General features: G+C 36.5%; 1 pseudogene; it reads left to right on the top strand.

Moving 5' to 3' along the window:
• Positions 1–9619: 9619 nt before the first annotated feature.
• LOC140145254 (uncharacterized) lies at positions 9620–11554 on the top strand (annotated as a pseudogene).
• The last annotated feature ends 11593 nt before the right edge of the window (positions 11555–23147 follow it).

The following is a 23147-nucleotide window of genomic DNA, read 5'->3' as shown; positions in this document are numbered from 1 at the left end:
GATCTCAAAATGGTGATATCACGGAAAAAGCAATTTCAACACGATTTAGGCGAAATAGGATATGCTTGAATTTTGCGCCAAAATGTGAAAACAAAGTCAGACTTTTTGTGTCCGCTCAGTCCAACTGATCATGTGGAAGACACTGGCAAGAAAAAAGATTGAAATTTCGGCAATTATTGATCTCAAAATGGCGATATTACGGAAAATACAATTTCAACACGATTTAGGCGAAATAGGATATGCTTGAATTTTGCGTCAAAATGTGAAAACAACGTCAGACTTTTCTTGTGTCCGCCCAGTCCAACTGATCATGTGGAAGACACTGGCAAGAAAAAAGATTGAAATTTCGGCAATTACTGATCTCAAAATGGCAGTAGAGTAAAGTTACCACATGTCCCCAAAAAAATTGCAACAGAAGGTTTTTTGGTATTTTCTTGCAGTATAAGGTCTAACAAATAACATATCAAAAGTTTAGAAAAATTGAACTTGGGCAAAGGGTCCAAATGTGACGTAATCAAAATGGCCGCCAAAAGCTGGAAAAATACCCATTAATCTACTGATTTCATCAATTTGTCACTCGTTATTGTGGGTTCCACTGGTGACAACTGTGTTCAGAAGTACATTACTGGATGTAGTAATGAATCTCTATATTGTGGTATTCAGATGGTTCAATTTGACAGCCATAATGAATTTCAAAATGGCCGCTATTTTGGTATTTTGGCTTATAAGTCAAATCATGGACATTCTTAGTAATTGTAAAGAGAAACTTAAGGCCTTACATTTTCTAGAATAGCCAATATCCTTTGCACCAATATTCCCATTCAAATTTATATAGAGGTAGGCATACAAACCAAATTAGAAGCAAGAGTGAATTTCAAAATGGCCGCCATTTTGGTATATGTTGGCTTAATGAGTTTAATTATGCACGTATTGTAACTTAAAGTGACAGAACTTTTAAAATAACCAACATCATTTGCACCCATAGCACCATTAATATTATGCTTTCAAGTAGACATATGTACCGACTCGCTTTTCTCCACCTGGAGTGTTGAGCCGTAACTTGAAGAAGATGATGTATCAATTTGGCAGCCATATTTACATTTCAAAATGGCTGTCACCTATAATCACCATTATAAAAATCAATAGTATATTCTTGAAGTAACGCACAATTCATCTTGCTATACCACGATGCGATGCCTTTGTTTGCAGTAGTAACATCAACCACATCGTATTATACATGTATGTTAAAATTAGTCATCATCATCATCAATTCATCATCATCATCATCATCATCATCATCATCATCATCATCATCATCATCATCATCATCATCATCATCATCATCATCTTCTGAGAATAACCCTTAATCCATATTCTCACATTGGCCTATGTGTCCACATGCTCCAGTGCAATTGAGTTTATTCTTTCAGCAGCTACATTTCAGTGTGATGCATCCTGCAGAACAATTGCATCAAATCATCTTCAGGTGCTGGACTTCTCTTCATCATAAGTGGAACAAATTTGTCACCTTGAGCAATCCATCTCCATGAAGTTGGATTCATACCATCACTTTTACCCATCCAATGCATGACCTGTAGATATGTTCTCCTGGAGTAAAGCTTTCAGGTTTAACAAAGCTCTTTGCTGTGCAAACCTTTTTGGAAAGAAACCTGTAGCGTAAGGACTCCAAAGACTCTGATTGCTGACCAGCCTTCACTTTCTACATATTCTTGATCAATACTGTGAGTGCAAAATGCCTTGTGACAAACTTGTAATACAGGATCACCATTGATGATTTTGTGCAATACAGACTTCATACCTACGCCAAATGTTCTTGAAGTAGTGTCGCAACCTGAAAACGCATGGGCAAACAACAAATCCGAACAAATGTCATCACTGAATAAGCGTTTCTTGCCAGCAAATTGCCAGCATCTAATATGTCTACCTTATTTTGCAACACGACTCTTGCAGCGCTGACCTGGACCTTTTGACTCTAGCCTCCATTTGTAGCTATATGAAAGGACAGCCTGTCCTTCCATTTGTTTGACCGTATTTTTACCTACTTTGAACAGGTTTTGCACATTAACATCCTCATCAGCATTTATCCCTTGCATCTGCTTGGACTGCCAAGGTCACTGATGACCAAACCATTGCATCACTATTACAAGCCATACAGGATTGTGCGACTTATCAGAGGCTGATGGCCCTGAGACAATTCCAAGGACTGATCACTATGTTCCTCTTCTGATAATCATGCATCTCTCACAAGAGTCGGGTTGCAAATAAGGTAGACATATCAGATGCTAGCAGAAAGAAGCCTTCTTCTCAAATGATTCTCATTAAACTAATTGGGGACCGTATGCAACAGAAAGGATACCATGTGATCCACGCTGAAGATGCACATGTTGATATAGTGAAAGCAGCAGTCGCAATGACATCATTTTAGTCAACAAACCTAATTGTAGAATACACATCTGTTGGTACTACTTCTTCATTATGAAAGGACAGCGAGGACTTGTCCTTTCTGTCTGACAATGATAAACCACATGTGTATGTGATTCCGAAGCGCTTACTCAGTTATGACATTTGTTCGGATTTGTTGTTTGCCCATGCGTTTTCAGGTTGCGACACTACTTCAAGAATATTTGGGGTAGGCAAGCCTGTATTCAACAAAATCATCATTGGTGATCCTGTATTACAAGTTTGTTCCAAGGCATTTTGCACTCTCAATATGGATCAAGAATATGTATTAAGTGAAGGCTGCAAAGCAATGGTGTCTCTGTTTAATAGTCAGCAATCAGTCTTTGGAATCCTTACTCTACATGTTTCTTTGCAAAAGTTTTGTACAGGAAAAGCTTTGTTGAACCTGAAAGACTTCCACCTACACCCTCTGCTGCAAAGCTTCACTTCAGGAGAATGTATCTACAGGGCATGCATATGTGTAAAAGTGATGGTATGAATCTCATGATTAAAAGAAGTCCAGCACCAGAATCATTGATGAAGATGATTCAATGCAATTGTTCTGCAGGATGCATCACAAACAATGAAATGTAGATACAGAAAGAATGGACTCAATTGCACTGGAGCATGTGGACACATATATATATGCCAATGTGAGAACATGGATCAAGAACTATTCTCAGATGATGATGATGATGATGACAACCAACACACATAATACAATGTGGTTGATGTATACTACTGCAAACAAAGGCATCGCATCGTGGCATAGAAAGATGAATTTTGTGTACTTCAAGAATATACTGCAAGCAACATATATCAATATGGTGATTATAGCTGACAGCCATGCTATATGGCTGCCAAATTGGTACATATGCCTACTTAAAAGTGTAATTTTAATGGTACTATGGGTGCATAGGATGTTGGTTATTTTAGAATTTCTGTCGCTTTAAGTTTCAAGTTGCAATAAGTGCAAAGTTTAAGTCAATAAGCCAACATACCAAAATGGCGGCCATTTTGAAATTCACTCTTGTTGCCAATTTGGTTCGTATGCCTACCTCTATATACATTTTTAATGGAATATGGATACAAAGGATGGCTATTTTAGAAAAGCCAACGCTTTAAGTTTCGCTTTACAATTAGGTGCATGATTTGATTTTAAATGTCAAAGTACCAAAACGGCGGCCATTTTGAAATTCATAATGGCTGTCAAATCGATCCATCTGAATATCACAATATAAAGATTTATTACTACATCCAGTAATGTATATCTGAACAAGATTGTCACCAGTGGAACCCACAATAACGAGTGACAAATTGATGAAATCAGTAGATTAATGGGTATTTTTCCAGCTTTTGGCGGCCATTTTGATTTCGTCACAGTTGGACCCCTCGCCCAAGTTCAATTTTTCTAAACTTTTGATATGTTATTTATTAGACCTCATACTGCAAGTAAATACCAAAAAGCTTCTGTTGCAATTTTTTGGGGTCATGTGGTAGCTGTGTCATATTTTGATCCTACACGGAAAATGCAATTTCAACACGATTTATGCGAAATAGGATATGCTTGAATTTTGCGCCAAAATGTGCAAACAAAGTCAGTCTTTTTGTGTCCGCCCAGTGACAACTGATCATGTGGAAGACACTGGCAAGAAAAAAGATTGAAATTTCGGCAATTATTGATCTCAAAATGGCGATATTACGGGAAATGTAATTTTAACACGATTTAGGCGAAATAGGATATGCTTGAATTTAGCCCCAAAATGTGCAAACAAAGTCAGACTTTTTTGTGTCCGCCCAGTCCAACTGATCATGTGGAAGACACTTGCAAGAAAAAATATTGAAATTTTGGCAATTATTGATCTCAAAATGGCGATATCACGGAAAATACCATTTCAACACGATTTAGGCGAAATAGAATATGCTTGAATTTTGCGCCAAAATGTGCAAACAAAGTCAGACTTTTTTGTGTCCGCCCAGACCAACTGATCATGTGGAAGACACTGGCAAGAAAAAGATTGAAATTTTGGCAATTATTGATCTCAAAATGGCGATATCACGGAAAATGCAATTTCAACACGATTTAGGCGAAATAGGATATGCTTGAATTTTGCGCCAAAATGTGAAAACAACGTCAGACTTTTTTGTGTCCGCCCAGTCCAACTGATCATGTGGAAGACACTGGTAAGAAAAAAGATTGAAATTTCGGCAATTATTGATCTCAAAATGGCGATATCACGGAAAATGCAATTTCAACACGATTTATGCGAAATAGGATATGCTTGAATTTTGCGCCAAAATGTGCAAACAAAGTCAGACGTTTTTGTGTCCGACCAGTCCAACTGATCATGTGGAAGACACTGGCAAGAAAAAAGATTGAAATTTCGGCAATTATTGATCTTAAAATGGCGATATTACGGAAAATGTAATTTTAACACGATTTAGGCGAAATAGGATATGCTTGAATTTAGCCCCAAAATGTGCAAAGAAAGTCAGACTTTTTTGTGTCCGCCCAGTCCAACTGATCATGTGGCAGACACTGGCAAGAAAAGATATTGAAATGTTGGCAATTATTGATCTCAATATGGCGATATCACGGAAAATACAATTTCAACACGATTTAGGCGAAATAGGATATGCTTGAATTTTGCGCCAAAATGTGCAAACAAAGTCAGACTTTTTGTGTCCGCCCAGTCCAACTGATCATGTGGAAGACACTGGCAAGAAAAAATATTGAAATTTTGCCAATTATTGATCTCAAAATGGCGATATCACGGAAAATGGAATTTTCAGCACGATTTAGGCGAAATAGGATATGCTTGAATTTTGCGCCAAAATGTGAAAACAACGTCAGACTTTTTTGTGTCCGCCCAGTCCAACTGATCATGTGGAAGACACTGGCAAGAAAAAATATTGAAATTTTGGCAATTAGTGATCTCAAAATGGCGATATCACGGAAAATGCAATTTCAACGCGATTTAGGCGAAATAGGATATGCTTGAATTTTGCGCCATAATGTGAAAACAACGTCAGACTTTTTGTGTCCGCCCAGTCCAACTGATCATGTGGAAGACACTGGCAAGAAAAAAGATTGAAATTTCGGCAATTATTGATCTCAAAATGGCGATATTACGGAAAATACAATTTCAACACGATTTAGGCGAAATAGGATATGCTTGAATTTTGCGTCAAAATGTGAAAACAACGTCAGACTTTTTTTGTGTCCGCCCAGTCCAACTGATCATGTGGAAGACACTGGCAAGAAAAAAGATTGAAGGGGGCGCTCTTCGGCTTTCATTGACTGCGACATGTAGTTAGTGAAATGCATCCAATTTGCACCGTTTGCTGGTCGATTTAATGTTTTAAATCTTGTCATCTGCTTCATTAAGTTGTCAAGAACATTTCTGTACTCAAAATGAGTCTTCCAAAGAATAGTCGAGCTCTTGATTTAAGTCCAACAAAATCGTCACCGAAGACCAAGAAACAGAAACAACAGTCAACGTCGTCGGACGTCATGGAGGTCGGAGGTCAATCCAATATGTCATGGCCATGTCCGCGAAGCCGGGGGCGAAGCGTAGCTTGTTGTTGTCAGATGAGGGTTCCGTGTCATCGGAATCACCACCCCTGTGGTTTACTTCTTTTTTCAAAGAGTTTGAAAAACGGCTGGACAACAGGATGGAAGTTCTTCTCGTCAGACGTTTAGATGATTTGACTGAGAAGCTTGGTGAACTGGATGAGAAGATGAAATCCATGGACTTTACTGTTAATGGTTTTGAGGCAGACATCAAGAATTTGAAGGACCAAAACCAGAAGTTGATAGACAAAGTCGATGACTTAGAAAATCGGGCTAGACGAAATAATTTGGTTTTTTCGGTCTGCCTGAGAAAGCTGGAAAAGAGAACTGTTTTGAGACTATCTCTGATGTGTTCAAATTTGCAGGATTAGCACCCAGTGTGAATGATACCATTGAACGGTGCCACCGTACACCATCTTTCAGACAAGATAACCAACAAGGTAAACCCAGAATCATCCATGTTGCCTTCTCTACCTTTGTGATGAAAGAACGGGTGAGGAAAGCTTGCATTGATAAATTCAAATCTTCTGAATACCAGGGACGGAAGATCTTTGTGTCAAAGGACTTGTCACAGCGTATACAGCAGTCTCGTAAGAAGAAGATGGACATATTCAAGAGGCTTCAACAGGAGAAGAAGAAACCGTTTTTTGTGTACCCTGACATTATCAAATTTCGACAGGAAGATGGTACAGTTGTACAAGTGAAGTAAGCAGTGGTTGCTGAACATTTGTTGAACTTTCATGCTTGACTGTTCTCTGTTGATACTTGATTTGATCAAACAATTTTAAAAGAAAAACGTTCTTATTTAAACAACTGTTTTTCTATTCTTTTTCAAAGAGATCATAAAAATGATGATTATTCCCAATTTTTTGATGGAACTCTGGTGCAGAACTTCATGGACTCTAAGAACTCTATTTGTATTTTTTCATGAACACTGAGTACGGTATACAAAATGTATATGACTGTTTTTCATTCAGGGTCAAGCATTTCTATCAAGTGCGAATGCATGTCAACACATTTTGTCAGGGTTGATATTTTCTGCTTGACCTCAAGGTGTGAGTTTATTAAACATGTTTGCTGAGATTCAAAAATGTTCCTTTTAAAAAAATTTTTTTTTTTTTAAATTCCCGGGTGATTTTCAAGATGGTGCATTTTGATTCTTTTGGCATTTTTTGTTTTTCATTTTGGCACGGTTGCATTTTGGATTGCATAACTGCGCGTTGCCTTTTGCCATCAATTCCAGGACTGGTTTGTGATTTGAGGTCCTGGTATTCCATCGGGTGCTTTGCGCGTCTAATCTGCTTTCTAATTTGTTTGCGATTTTTTTTTTTTCATAATCATTCCTTTTTCACCAATCATTCTTTTTTTTATTTTTTCTTTGGTAGCAATGATTCCCTTTAATGGAGCATTCTTGATTTTCATGGAGGTTTTTTTCTTGTTTTTTAAATGTGTTTCATTCTTTGATTATGCAGTTTCACTTCTACCTTTCAACTCATTTGAATATCTTGCTTATTTATTGATGCAATATGAAGGTCCAACTCTGTATTATGTTATTATAGATCTTCAATGTAACTTGTACATGTATGATAAGTATGGGTATTTTGTAAAACTTTGTATAAGTAAAAATTATTATGCAACTTAAATTAAGCACTTTTAATTGTAGGGGAATGCAAGACTATGTTAAACGAAGGAAAGTTTTTCATTATTTAAGGTCTGTTAGTAGTGATATTATTTTTCTCCAAGAAACGCATTCCTCTCCCGATGACGAGAAATTTTGGAAAAGTCAGTGGGTGAGCAAGCTTGGTTCTCTAGTCATTCCTCAAATAGTAGAGGTGTTGCCATTTTAATTCGTAATTCAGTTCCAATTGTATTTCATTCCCTTTTTAGTGATCCAAATGGGTGTTTTTTGATTATTTCTCTTTCAATTAATGGCTTATCCTTGGTTTTGGTTAATATTTATGCCCCTAATAATGATGATCCTGATTTTTTTCTTGAGGTTTTTGGCAAAGTTGATCAATTTAATTACTCTTCTTTAATTGTTGGTGGTGATTTTAATGCTGTGTTGGGTCCAAATGATTATAATGGTGGTAGACAACATCATTAAAATGTTAAGGCTAGTGAAACAATTTTAGTGTTGATGGATGAATTTAATTTATGTGATATTTGGAGAAATTTTCATCCAAATTTGAAGCAATACACTAGGCACCAAAATTCCCCTAAGGTATTATCTAGACTGGACTTTTTTCTGGTATCTGATAATTTAGTCAATAACTGCTTCCATTCAAAAAGTATTCCTGGTGTTCAGTCAGATCACTCAGTTGTAACTTTGCAATTTAATGATGGCCAACCTGCTAAAGGACCTGGGTTCTGGAAACTTAATTGTAATTTTTTGCATCATGATGCTGATTTTGTTAATTTGGTGAAAGAGAAAATTGATGAGTTTAAAAATATTCATAAGGATGCTGATTGTAATCCTAATATTTTATGGGATGCTTTAAAGTGTACAATCACTGGTGTATGTATGGAGTATAGTGCAAGAAAAAAGAAAGAAAGAAATGCTGAGAAAAAAAAGATTTTGGACGAAATTGAAAAGGTCAAAAACCAAATTAGTGTGGACACATCCAACAATTCTTTAATTTCTCAATTAGATCAACTTGAACAGTTGAACAAAATTTTGGATTTTGAAACAAGAGGTCTTATTATTCGTTCTCGAACTCGTTGGATGGAAGACGGTGAGAAAAGTTCAAAGTATTTCTGTAACTTGGAGAAAAGATCTTCTGAGAGGAAAAACATTCAGAGGATAAAGAATGATTGTGATTCTTTAATTTCTAACACATCTGAAGTTATGAATGAAATTCACAGTTTTTTTCAGACACTTTACTCCAATCAAAACAATGGGCAAACTGTCAGTGGTAACATTGAGGAGTTCCTTGAAAATATTGATATTCCTAAATTAGATGATGATTATAAACAACTCCTTGATCAGCCAATTTCAAAGCAGGAATTGTATAATACGCTTGTTTCAATGAATCAAAACAAGACTCCAGGTTATGATGGTTTACCAACTGAATTTTATATTGTGTTTTGGCCTGATATTTCTGATATCTTGTTTAATTTTTTTAATTTCTCTATGGAGAATGGTGTCATGTCTCAGTCTCAAAGAAATGGTATTATTACCTTACTTTCGAAGAAAGAAAAAGACCCCCTTTATATTAAAAATTATAGGCCCATTTCACTGTTGACAGTTGATTATAAAATCTTTGCGAAAACTTTGGCAAATCGGTTAAAAAAGTACTTGAGCCAGCTTATTAATCCTGATCAATCTGGCTTTCTTAAAGGAAGAAATATTGGTAATAATATTCGCTTAATTATGGACATAATTGAATATACTGATGTCAATGAAATTCCAGGGCAATCCTTCTTTTCTAAATTGAAAAGGCATTTGACAGTGTCAGTCATGAATTTTTGCTTCAAGTTTTAAAACATTTTAATTTTGGTGAAAAATTTAGTCACTGGATAAAAACTCTCTATTCTCAAAGGACAAGTTATGTGGTCAATAATGGGTTTTTCACAAAACCCATCACAATGGATAAAGGAATTTTTCAGGGCTGTCCTATTTCTCCTATTTATTCTTGATGGTTATTGAAACAATGGCTCTTGCCATTCGCCAGAATGTTAATATTAAAGGTATTCCTGTTAAAGAGAGAGAGTTAAAAATTTCTTTGTTAGCAGATGACTCAACTTGTTTTCTGGATGGCTCGCCTAGTTCCTTTAACAACCTTTTTGAAACTTTACAAAGATTCGCGACTTGTTCTGGCTGTAAGATCAATCTCACTAAATCTGAAGCTATTTGGATTGGCTCAATGAAAGGCTCTTTAAATCGTCCCTTTTCTGGGCAAGGTCTTCTTTGGAAAACTAGAGATTTTAAAACTTTGGGTATTAATTTTTCCTTGAATTTTAAGTCAATGTTTGATCTCAACTATAAGGTTAAGCTTAAACAGATCGAGGAACCTTAAATTGCTGGCGCGCTAGAAACCTTTCTTTGATAGGAAAAGTTTGCGTTATTAAAACACTTCTTTTGCCTCAGCTGCTCTATCTTTTTCAGTTCTGAGTATTAAAATTCCCAATTCTTTTTTAAAGACTTAAACAAATTGTTTTTAAATTCATTTGGAATGGTGGAAATGATAGAGTCAGAAGAAAATTGTGTGCAATGATTTTTCTCTGTGTGGCCTTCGTATGATAGACCCTTACACTTTTGCCTTGGCTCAAAAAATGTATTGAGTTAAATTACTGCTTGATAATAATTTTAACAGTCTGTGGAAAACAATTGAGTTATCTGCATTAGATCGCATGTATGGTGATATTTTATGGAAATCATATGCTCCTTTTAAATAAGATTAATTGTACCCAATTAGCTGATTCCCTTAGAACTTGGTATATTTACCGTGAAAGTGCGGTTAATTTCAACTTTGGCACTCCCTTCTCTGAGCTTGGTGCCTGCCAATCTCTTTGGTTTAATAGAAACATTCGTTCAAAATCTAAACAGTACTTTTACTATGAAGACTGGTGTGATAAAGGTATTGTGTATGTTGATGATTTACTCAACCCTCCCCTCCCAGGTAGTAAATTATTTGAAGAATTAATTCTTGATTTTGATATTTCGAATCATGACAGGAAGAAATTTAATTTTTAATGAAAATGTTCCTGCTTCATGGATCGATGGTCCAAACATTGAAATTTCTAGTGCTTAGATTTTTGATAAACTTGTTGATAACCTTATCCAAGCTCCAAAGATTCCTCGACATGCCTATTCTATTATGATTGAGAAATGTGTTCCTGAAAAACGTATTTGTTTTTGGAATGAGTTTGCGAATGACCCTGAGGACTTGGAATGGGATCACATTCATCTTCGTAATTTTAAATGTTCAATTGACTCTCGATTTCGCTCATTTTATTTCAAAATCTTCCACAAAGCCATTGCATTTAATGATTTTGTGTTCACAATTAAAAGGAGGGATTCTACAGATTGTGCATTTTGCAATAAAATGCCTGAAACAATTTCCCATGTTTTTTGTGAGTGTGAGAAAATCAAACCCCTTTGGGAAGATATTGTTAAAACTATTAAAAATAAAGATGATATTGATTTTGATATTTCAACCTTTGATAAAATTTTTGGGGTTCCCGATGATATGTTTTTGACATACTTGTTCTTGAGTGTCAAATACTATATCTATGTGTGTAAATTTCAAAATAAAACTCCCAACACAATTGGTCTTAAGGCTTTTATTAAAATAAACAGAGATTCTGAATACTTCATTGCTAAAAAGAAAAACAAACTCTCTTGCCATTTTCGTAAATGGAGATTTGACATCTAGATTTGTGGTATTTTTGTTTTATTTATAAAAGTTTGTTGACTAGGTCTCTAGATTACTTTGTGACCTTGTGCATACATGTTTGTGCATGCATAGTACATGTTATAATTATTGTGACTGGGTAGAAGTGACTGCATAATTTGTGTAACCAATTACTAACCATTTTTGCTACTTTTTTTTTTTTCTTCTGTTTTTTTTGTGTGATTTGTTGTTAATTGTCTTAATTCTGTCTTGTTTTTGAATAAAAATCAATAAATATTGAAAGATAAAAAAAAGAAAAAAGATTGAAATTTCGGCAATTACTGATCTCAAAATGGCGATATCACGGAAAATGCAATTTCAACACGATTTATGCGAAATAGGATATGCTTGAATTTTGCGCCAAAATGTGCAAACAAAGTCAGTCTTTTTGTGTCCGCCCAGTCCAACTGATCATGTGGAAGACACTGGCAAAAAAAAAAGATTGAAATTTCGGCAATTATTGATCTCAAAATGGCGATATTACGGAAATGTAATTTTAACACGATTTAGGCGAAATAGGATATGCTTGAATTTAGCCCCAAAATGTGCAAACAAAGTCAGACTTTTTTGTGTCCGCCCAGTCCAACTGATCATGTGGAAGACACTTGCAAGAAAAAATATTGAAATTTTGGCAATTATTGATCTCAAAATGGCGATATCACGGAAAATACCATTTCAACACGATTTAGGCGAAATAGAATATGCTTGAATTTAGCCCCAAAATGTGCAAACAAAGTCAGACTTTTTGTGTCCGCCCAGTCCAACTGATCATGTGGAAGACACTGGCAAGAAAAAGATTGAAATTTTGGCAATTATTGATCTCAAAATGGCGATATCACGGAAAATACAATTTCAACACGATTTAGGCGTAATAGGATATGCTTGAATTTTGCGCCAAAATGTGAAAACAACGTCAGACTTTTTTGTGTCCGCCCAGTCCAACTGATCATGTGGAAGACACTGGCAATAAAAAAGATTGAAATTTCGGCAATTACTGATCTCAAAATGGCGATATCACGGAAAATGCAATTTCAACACGATTTAGGCGAAATAGGATATGCTTGAATTTTGCGCCAACATGTGCAAACAAAGTCAGACTTTTTTGTGTCCGCCCAGTCCAACTGATCATGTGGAAGACACTGGCAAGAAAAAAGGTTGAAATTTCGGCAATTATTGATCTCAAAATGGCGATATCACGGAAAATGCAATTTCAACACGATTTATGCGAAATAGGATATGCTTGAATTTTGCGCCAAAATGTGCAAACAAAGTCAGTCTTTTTGTGTCCGCCCAGTCCAACTGATCATGTGGAAGACACTGGCAAGAAAAAGATTGAAATTTCGGCAATTATTGATCTTAAAATGGCGATATTACGGAAAATGTAATTTTAACACGATTTAGGCGAAATAGGATATGCTTGAATTTAGCCCCAAAATGTGCAAAAAAGTCAGACTTTTTTGTGTCCGCCCAGTCCAACTGATCATGTGTAAGACACTGGCAAGAAAAAATATTGAAATTTTGGCAATTATTGATCTCAAAATGGCGATATCACGGAAAATACAATTTCAACACGATTTAGGCGAAATAGGATATGCTTGAATTTTGCGCCAAAATGTGCAAACAAAGTCAGACTTTTTTTTATCCGCGCAGTCCAACTGATCATGTGAAAGACACTGGCAAGAAAAAAGATTGAAATTTCGGCAATTACTGATCTCAAAATGGCGATATCACGGAAAATGCAATTTCAACACGATTTAGGCGAAATAGGATATGCTTGAATTTTGCGCCAAAATGTGCAAACAAAGTCAGACTTTTTGTGTTCGCCCAGTCCAACTGATCATGTGGAAGACACTGGCAAGAAAAAATGTTGAAATTTTGGCAATTATTGATCTCAAAATGGCGATATCACGGAAAAGTTTCAAATATTCAAGGACAAAGTTTCAAATATTTATTCAAAACTTAAAACAGAACAATGTAAAGTAGATTCAAGAAGTAAAAGTAGTGTAGATAGTACAGTTAAGAGTAATGTAAGTAGTACACCTAAGAATGATTCATATGACCAATCTGTTTCATGTAAACTCTCAAGGTTCAAAGCTCTGAGTGAGGAAGATGTTGTTGATTTGGTGAGTAACTCTAATGCCAAAAGTTGTTTGCTTGACCCTCTGCCAACATGGTACCTTAAGCAACACACTTCTGTTTTTATACCTGCCTTAACACATGTGATAAATATGTCTTTGTCTACAGGTATATTTCCAAATATTCTCAAACATGCCATCATCAATCCCATCATAAAGAAACAGTCTCTTGATCCTAATGATCTAAAACATTATCGTCCTGTTGCTAACATCCCATTCTTGTCAAAACTAATTGAAAAACATGTTTTCAGGTGCATTAATGAACATATGGAGGAGCACAATCTAGGTGAGGAGCTTCAATCAGCTTACCGATCAGCACACAGCACCGAAACAGCACTCCTACAAGTTAAAACTGATATTATGTCATGTCTGTATAATCAGCAAGGTGTGTTCCTGGCCCTGTTGGACCTATCTTCCGCTTTTGATACGGTTGAGCATAGCGTACTCGTCAGAAGAATGGCAAATGAGATCGGCCTCTCTGGGACTGCACTAACGTGGTACAAGTCATATTTTGCTGAAAGATCTTCTAAAGTGTGCATTAACGGTACCTTCTCAGACTCACAAGACATGAATTATGGACTACCACAGGGCTCCATTGTTGGACCGGGCTCATTTAAGATCTATACCATACCTATTGGCCGTATCATCAGAAAACATCAAATGTCATTTCACATGTATGCTGACGACATTCAACTTTATACCAGTTTTAATCCTGCGGACACATCTTCCATTCAAATTGCTCTTTCACGGCTAGCTACTTGTATCTCCGAGATCAAACTGTGGATGACAATGAACATGCTCATGTTAAATGACACCAAAACTGAGTTTTTGTTGCCGTGTCGAGAAATAATAAGCTCAAGATGCCTCCAGTTCACCTTGATCTTGGAACTGATATCATCCATCCTTCCGATACTGTACGGAATTTGGGCATTTTATTTGACACGCACATGCTTATGTCACCGCATATATCCGGACTTTGTAAATCTATTACTTTTCAGCTCCGCAACATATCTCGTATTCGCCGGTTCCTGGACACGGACTCATGTCATCACATTGTTAGATCTCTGGTACTTTCTCGCTTAGACTACGGCAATGCTCTTCTGTTAGGATCCAACAAAACAGATATTGCCAAACTTCAACGGTTGCAAAATTGGGCTGTCAAACTTATTCATCGCGCTGGCAAGCAAGACCATGCCACACCATATATGGAACAGTTACATTGGCTTCCGATTCATGAACGTATTGTTTTTAAAATATTGCTCCTTGTTTTTAAGTGTGTGAATAACATTGCTCCTCCATATCTGGGTTCCAACTTACTTAATTACACACCTTCCCGCACTGGACTGCGCTCGTCTGCAGATACTACCCGGTTAGTTGAACATACCATTCACTCCAGGAAACTTCAATCCGCTGCTGACCGATATTTTTACTTCGCTGCTCCACAGCTATGGAACCAACTTCCAGCAGCCCTTCGTTCTGCAACATCTCCTCATATATTTAAAAAGAATTTGAAAACATACATGTTCCCATATTGACTTGTCTTTGTTCATTCTTTGCTCTATAGTGTTTTATTTTATTATGTATCATCACACCCGCTGTGCTCTTCATGAAATGGCGGGCTACAAAAGCCTTATTGTATGTATGTATGTAAAATACAATTTCAACATGATTTAGGCAATATAGGATATGCTTGAATTTTGCGCCAAAATGTGCAAACAAAGTCAGACTTTTTGTGTCCGCCCAGTCCAACTGATCATGTGGAAGACACTGGCAAGAAAAAAGATTGAAATTTCGGCAATTACTGTTCTCAAAATGGCGATATCACGGAAAATGCAATTTCAACCCGATTTAGGCGAAATAGGATATGCTTGAATTTTGCGCCAAAATGTGCAAACAAAGTCAGACTTTTTTGTGTTCGCCCAGTCCAACTGATCATGTGGAAGACACTGGCAAGAAAAAATGTTGAAATTTTGGCAATTATTGATCTCAAAATGGCGATATCACGGAAAATACAATTTCAACATGATTTAGGCAATATAGGATATGCTTGAATTTTGCGCCAAAATGTGCAAACAAAGTCAGACTTTTTGTGTCCCCCAGTCCAACTGATCATGTGGAAGACACTGGCAAGAAAAAGATTGAAATTTCGGCAATTATTGATCTCAAAATGGTGATATCACGGAAAATGCAATTTCAACACGATTTATGCGAAATAGGATATACTTGAATTTTGCGCCAAAATGTGCAAACAAAGTCAGTCTTTTTTGTATCCGCCCAGTCCAACTGATCATGTGGAAGACACAGGCAAGAAAAAAGATTGAAATTTCGGCAATTATTGATCTTAAAATGGCGATATTACGGAAAATACAATTTCAACACGATTTAGGCGAAATAGGATATGCTTGAATTTTGCGCCAAAATGTGCAATCAAAGTCAGACTGTTTTGTGTCTGCCCAGTCCAACTGATCATGTGGAAGACACTGGCAAGAATAAATATTGAAATTTCGGCAATTATTGATCTCAAAATGGCGATATCACGGAAAATACAATTTCAACACGATTTAGGCGAAATAGGATATGCTTGAATTTGGCGCCAAAATGTGCAAACAAATTCAGACTTTTTTGTGTCTGCCCAGTCCAACTGATCATGTGGAAGACACTGGCAAGAAAAAAGATTGAAATTTCGGCAATTATTGATCTCAAAATGGCGATATCACGAAAAATACAATTTCAACACGATTTAGGCGAAATAGGATATGCTTGAATTTTGCGCCAAAATGTGCAAACAAAGTCAGACCTTTTTGTGTCCGCCCAGTCCAACTGATCATGTGGAAGATACTGGCAAGAAAAAAGATTGAAATTTCGGCAATTATTGATCTCAAAATGGCGATATCACGGAAAATGCAATTTCAACACGATTTAGGCGAAATAGGATATGCTTGAATTTTGCGTCAAAATGTGCAAACAAAGTCAGACTATTTTGTGTCCGCCCAGTCCAACTGATCATGTGGAAGACACTGGCAAGAAAAAATATTGAAATTTTGGCAATTATTGATCTCAAAATCGCGATATCACGGAAAATACAATTTCAACATGATTTAGGCTATATAGGATATACTTGAATTTTGCGCCAAAATGTGCAAACAAAGTCAGACCTTTTTGTGTCCGCCCAGTCCAACTGATCATGTGGAAGACACTGGCAAGGAAAAAGATTGAAATTTCGGCAATTATTGATCTCAAAATGGCGATATCACGGAAAATACAATTTCAACACGATTTAGGCGAAATAGGATATGCTTGAATTTTGCGCCAAAATGTGAAAACAAAGTCAGACTTTTTTGTGTCCGCCCAGTCCAACTGATCATGTGGAAGACACTGGCAAGACAAAATATTGAAATTTCGGCAATTACTGTTCTCAAAATGGAGATATCACGGAAAATGCAATTTCAACACGATTTAGGCGAAATAGGATATGCTTGAATTTTGCGCCAAAATGTGCAAACAAAGTCAGTCTTTTTTGTGTCCGCCCAGTCCAACTGATCATGTGGAAGACACTGGCAAGAAAAAAGATTGAAATTTCGGCAATTATTGATCTTAAAATGGCGATATTACGGAAAATGTAATTTTAACACGATTTAGGCGAAATAGGATATGCTTGAATTTAGCCCCAAAATGTGCAAACAAAGTCAGACTTTTTTGTGTCCGCCCAGTCCAACTGATCATGTGGAAGACACTGGCAAGAAAAAATATTGAAATTTTGGCAATTATTGATCTCAAAATGCCGATATCACGGAAAATACAATTTCAACACGATTTAGGCGAAATAGGATATGCTTGAATTTTGCGCCAAAATGTGAAAACAACGTCAGACTTTTTTGTGTCCGCCCAGTCCAACTGATCATGTGGAAGACACTGGCAAGAAAAAAGATTGAAATTTCGGCAATTACTGTTCTCAAAATGGCGATATCACTGAAAATGCAATTTCAACACGATTTAGGCGAAATAGGATATGCTTGAATTTTGAGCCAAAATGTGCAAACAAAGTCAGACTTTTTTGTGTCCGCCCAGTCCAACTGATCATGTGGAAGACACTAGCAAGAAAAAATATTGAAATTTCGGCAATTACTGTTCTCAAAATGGAGATATCACGGAAAATGCAATTTCAACACGATTTAGGCGAAATAGGATATGCTTGAATTTTGCGCCAAAACGTGCAAACAAAGTCAGTCTTTTTGTGTCCGCCCAGTCCAACTGATCATGTGGAAGACACTGGCAAGAAAAAAGATTGAAATTTCGGCAATTATTGATCTTAAAATGGCGATATTACGGAAAATGTAATTTTAACACGATTTAGGCGAAATAGGATATGCTTGAATTTAGCCCCAAAATGTGCAAACAAAGTCAGACTTTTTTGTGTCCGCCCAGTCCAACTGATCATGTGGAAGACACTGGCAAGAAAAAATATTGAAATTTTGGCAATTATTTATCTCAAAATGGCGATATCACGGAAAATACAATTTCAACACGATTTAGGCGAAATAGGATATGCTTGAATTTTGCGCCAAAATGTGAAAACAACGTCAGACTTTTTTGTGTCCGCCCAGTCCAACTGATCATGTGGAAGACACTGGCAAGAAAAAGATTGAAATTTCGGCAATTACTGTTCTCAAAATGGCGATATCACTGAAAATGCAATTTCAACACGATTTAGGCGAAATAGGATATGCTTGAATTTTGCGCCAAAATGTGCAAACAAAGTCAGACTTTTTGTGTTCGCCCAGTCCAACTGATCATGTGGAAGACACTGGCAAGAAAAAAATGTTGAAATTTTGGCAATTATTGATCTCAAAATGGCGATATCACGGAAAATACAATTTCAACATGATTTAGCCAATATAGGATATGCTTGAATTTTGCGCCAAAATGTGCAAACAAAGTCAGACTTTTTGTGTCCGCCCAGTCCAACTGATCATGTGGAAGACACTGGCAAGAAAAAAGATTGAAATTTCGGCAATTATTGATCTCAAAATGGCGATATCACGGAAAATACAATTTCAACACGATTTAGGCGAAATAGGATATGCTTGAATTTTCCGCCAAAATGTGCAAACAAAGTCAGACTTTTTTGTGTCCGCCCAGTCCAACTGATCATGTGGAAGACACTGGCAAGAAAAAAGATTGAAATTTCGGCAATTATTGATCTCAAAATGGCGATATCACGGAAAATGCAATTTCAACACGATTTATGCGAAATAGGATATGCTTGAATTTTGCGCCAAAATGTGCAAACAAAGTCAGTCTTTTTGTGTCCGCCCAGTCCAACTGATCATGTGGAAGACACTGGCAAGAAAAAAGATTGAAATTTCGGCAATTATTGATCTTAAAATGGCGATATTACGGAAAATGTAATTTTAACACGATTTAGGCGAAATAGGATATGCTTGAATTTAGCCCCAAAATGTGCAAACAAAGTCAGACTTTTTTGTGTCCGCCCAGTCCAACTGATCATGTGGAAGACACTGGCAAGAAAAAATATTGAAATTTTGGCAATTATTGATCTCAAAATGGCGATATCACGGAAAATACAATTTCAACACGATTTAGGCGAAATAGAATATGCTTGAATTTTGCGCCAAAATGTGCAAACAAAGTCAGACTTTTTTGTGTCCGCCCAGTCCAACTGATCATGTGGAAGACACTGGCAAGAAAAAAGATTGAAATTTCGGCAATTATTGATCTCAAAATGCCGATATCACGGAAAATGCAATTTCAACACGATTTATGCGAAATAGGATATGCTTGAATTTTGCCCCAAAATGTGCAAACAAAGTCAGACTTTTTTGTGTCCGCCCAGTCCAACTGATCATGTGGAAGACACTGGCAAGAAAAAAGATTGAAATTTCGGCAATTATTGATCTCAAAATGCCGATATCACGGAAAATGCAATTTCAACACGATTTATGCGAAATAGGATATGCTTGAATTTAGCCCCAAAATGTGCAAACAAAGTCAGTCTTTTTGTGTCCGCCCAGTCCAACTGATCATGTGGAAGACACTGGCAAGAAAAAGATTGAAATTTCGGCAATTATTGATCTCAAAATGGCGATATCACGGAAATGCAATTTCAACACGATTTAGGCGAAATAGGATTTGCTTGAATTTTGCGCCAAAATGTGCAAACAAAGTCAGACTTTTTTGTGTCTGCCCAGTCCAACTGATCATGTGGAAGACACTGGCAAGAAAAAAGATTGAAATTTCGGCAATTATTGATCTCAAAATGGCGATATCACGGAAAATGCAATTTCAACACGATTTCGGCGAAATAGGATATGCTTGAATTTTGCGCCAAAATGTGCAAACAAAGTCAGACTTTTTTGTGTTCGCCCAGTCCAACTGATCATGTGGAAGACACTGGCAAGAAAAAATGTTGAAATTTCGGCAATTATTGATCTCAAAATGGCGATATCACGGAAAATACAATTTCAACACGATTTATGCGAAATAGGATATGCTTGAATTTTGCGCCAAAATGTGCAAACAAAGTCAGACTTTTTTGTGTTCGCCCAGTCCAACTGATCATGTGGAAGACACTGGCAAGAAAAATGTTGAAATTTTAGCAATTATTGATCTCAAAATGGCGATATCACGGAAAATACAATTTCAACATGATTTAGGCAATATAGGATATGCTTGAATTTTGCGCCAAAATGTGCAAACAAAGTCAGACTTTTTGTGTCCCCAGTCCAACTGATCATGTGGAAGACACTGGCAAGAAAAAAGATTGAAATTTCGGCAATTATTGATCTCAAAATGGTGATATCACGGAAAATGCAATTTCAACACGATTTATGCGAAATAGGATATACTTGAATTTTGCGCCAAAATGTGCAAACAAAGTCAGTCTTTTTTGTGTCCGCCCAGTCCAACTGATCATGTGGAAGACACAGGCAAGAAAAAAGATTGAAATTTCGGCAATTATTGATCTTAAAATGGCGATATTACGGAAAATACAATTTCAACACGATTTAGGCGAAATATTATATGCATGAATTTGCCGCCAAAATGTGCAAACAAAGTCAGACTGTTTTGTGTCTGCCCAGTCCAACTGATCATGTGGAAGACACTGGCAAGAATAAATATTGAAATTTCGGCAATTATTGATCTCAAAATGGCGATATCACGGAAAATACAATTTCAACACGATTTAGGCGAAATAGGATATGCTTGAATTTTGCGCCAAAATGTGCAAACAAAGTCAGACCTTTTGTGTCCGCCCAGTCCAACTGATCATGTGGAAGACACTGGCAAGAAAAAAGATTGAAATTTCGGCAATTATTGATCTCAAAATGGCGATATCACGGAAAATGCAATTTCAACACGATTTAGGCGAAATAGGATATGCTTGAATTTTGCGTCAAAATGTGCAAACAAAGTCAGACTATTTTGTGTCCGCCCAGTCCAACTGATCATGTGGAAGACACTGGCAAGAAAAAAGATTGAAATTTCGGCAATTATTGATCTTAAAATGGCGATATTACGGAAAATGTAATTTTAACACGATTTAGGCGAAATAGGATATGCTTGAATTTAGCCCCAAAATGTGCAAAGAAAGTCAGACTTTTTTGTGTCCGCCCAGTCCAACTGATCATGTGGCAGACACTGGCAAGAAAAGATATTGAAATGTTGGCAATTATTGATCTCAATATGGCGATATCACGGAAAATACAATTTCACACGATTTAAGCGAAATAGGATATGCTTGAATTTTGCGCCAAAATGTGCAATAAAGTCAGACTTTTTTGTGTAAGCCCAGTAAAACTGATCATGTGGAAGACACTGGCAAGAAAAAAGATTGAAATTTCGGCAATTATTGATCTCAAAATGGCGATATCACGGAAAATACAATTTCAACACGATTTAGGCGAAATAGGATATGCTTGAATTTGACGCCAAAATGTGCAGACAAAGTCAGACTTTTTGTGTCCGCCCAGTCCAACTGATCATGTGAAAGACACTGGCAAGAAAAAAGATTGAAATTTCGGCAATTATTGATCTTAAAATGGCGATATTACGGAAAATGTAATTTTAACACGATTTAGGCGAAATAGGATATGCTTGAATTTAGAACCAAAATGTGCAAACAAAGTCAGACTTTTTTGTGTCCGCCCAGTCCAACTGATCATGTGGCAGACACTGGCAAGAAAATATATTGAAATTTTGGCAATTATTGATCTCAAAATGGCGATATCACGGAAAATACAATTTCAACACGATTTATGCGAAATAGGATATGCTTGAATTTTGCGCCAAAATGTGCAAACAAAGTCAGACTTTTTTGTGTTCGCCCAGTCCAACTGATCATGTGGAAGACACTGGCAAGAAAAAATGTTGAAATTTTGGCAATTATTGATCTCAAAATGCCGATATCACGGAAAATACAATTTCAACACGATTTAGGCGAAATAGGATATGCTTGAATTTTGCGCCAAAATGTGAAAACAACGTCAGACTTTTTTGTGTCCGCCCAGTCCAACTGATCATGTGGAAGACACTGGCAAGAAAAAGATTGAAATTTCGGCAATTACTGTTCTCAAAATGGCGATATCACTGAAAATGCAATTTCAACATGATTTAGGCGAAAAAGGATATGCTTGAATTTTGCGCCAAAAAATGCAAACAAAGTCAGACTTTTTTATGTTCGCCCAGTCCAACTGATCATGTGGAAGACACTGGCAAGAAAAATTTTTGAAATTTTGGCAATTATTGATCTCAAAATGGCGATATCACGGAAAATACAATTTCAACATGATTTAGCCAATATAGGATATGCTTGAATTTTGCGCCAAAATATGCAAACAAAGTCAGACTTTTTTGTGTCCGCCCAGTCCAACTGATCATGTGGAAGACACTGGCAAGAAAAAAGATTGAAATTTCGGCAATTATTGATCTCAAAATGGCGATATCACGGAAAATGCAATTTCAACACGATTTAGGCGAAATAGGATATGCTTGAATTTTGCGCCAAAATGTGCAAACAAAGTCAGACTTTTGTGTGTCCACCCAGTCCAACTGATCATGTGAAAGACACTGGCAAGAAAAAATATTGAAATTTTGGCAATTATTGATCTCAAAATGCCGATATCACGGAAAATACAATTTCAACACGATTTAGGCGAAATAGGATATGCTTGAATTTTGCGCCAAAATGTGAAAACAACGTCAGACTTTTTTGTGTCCGCACAGTCCAACTGATCATGTGGAAGACACTGGCAAGAAAAAAGATTGAAATTTTGGCAATTATTGATCTCAAAATGGCGATATCACGGAAAATACAATTTCAACATGATTTAGGCAATATAGGATATGCTTGAATTTTGCGCCAAAATGTGCAAACAAAGTCAGACTTTTTTGTGTCCGCCATGTCCAACTGATCATGTGGAAGACACTGGCAAGAAAAAAGATTGAAATTTCGGCAATTATTGATCTCAAAATGGCGATATCACGGAAAATACAATTTCAACACGATTTAGGCGAAATAGGATATGCTTGAATTTTGCGCCAAAATGTGCAAATAAAGTCAGACTT

The sequence above is a fragment of the Amphiura filiformis genome, unplaced genomic scaffold (genome assembly GCF_039555335.1).
Source record: "Amphiura filiformis unplaced genomic scaffold, Afil_fr2py scaffold_184, whole genome shotgun sequence".
Taxonomy (NCBI): domain Eukaryota; kingdom Metazoa; phylum Echinodermata; class Ophiuroidea; order Amphilepidida; family Amphiuridae; genus Amphiura; species Amphiura filiformis.
This window is presented reverse-complemented; position numbering and strand designations above follow the sequence as displayed.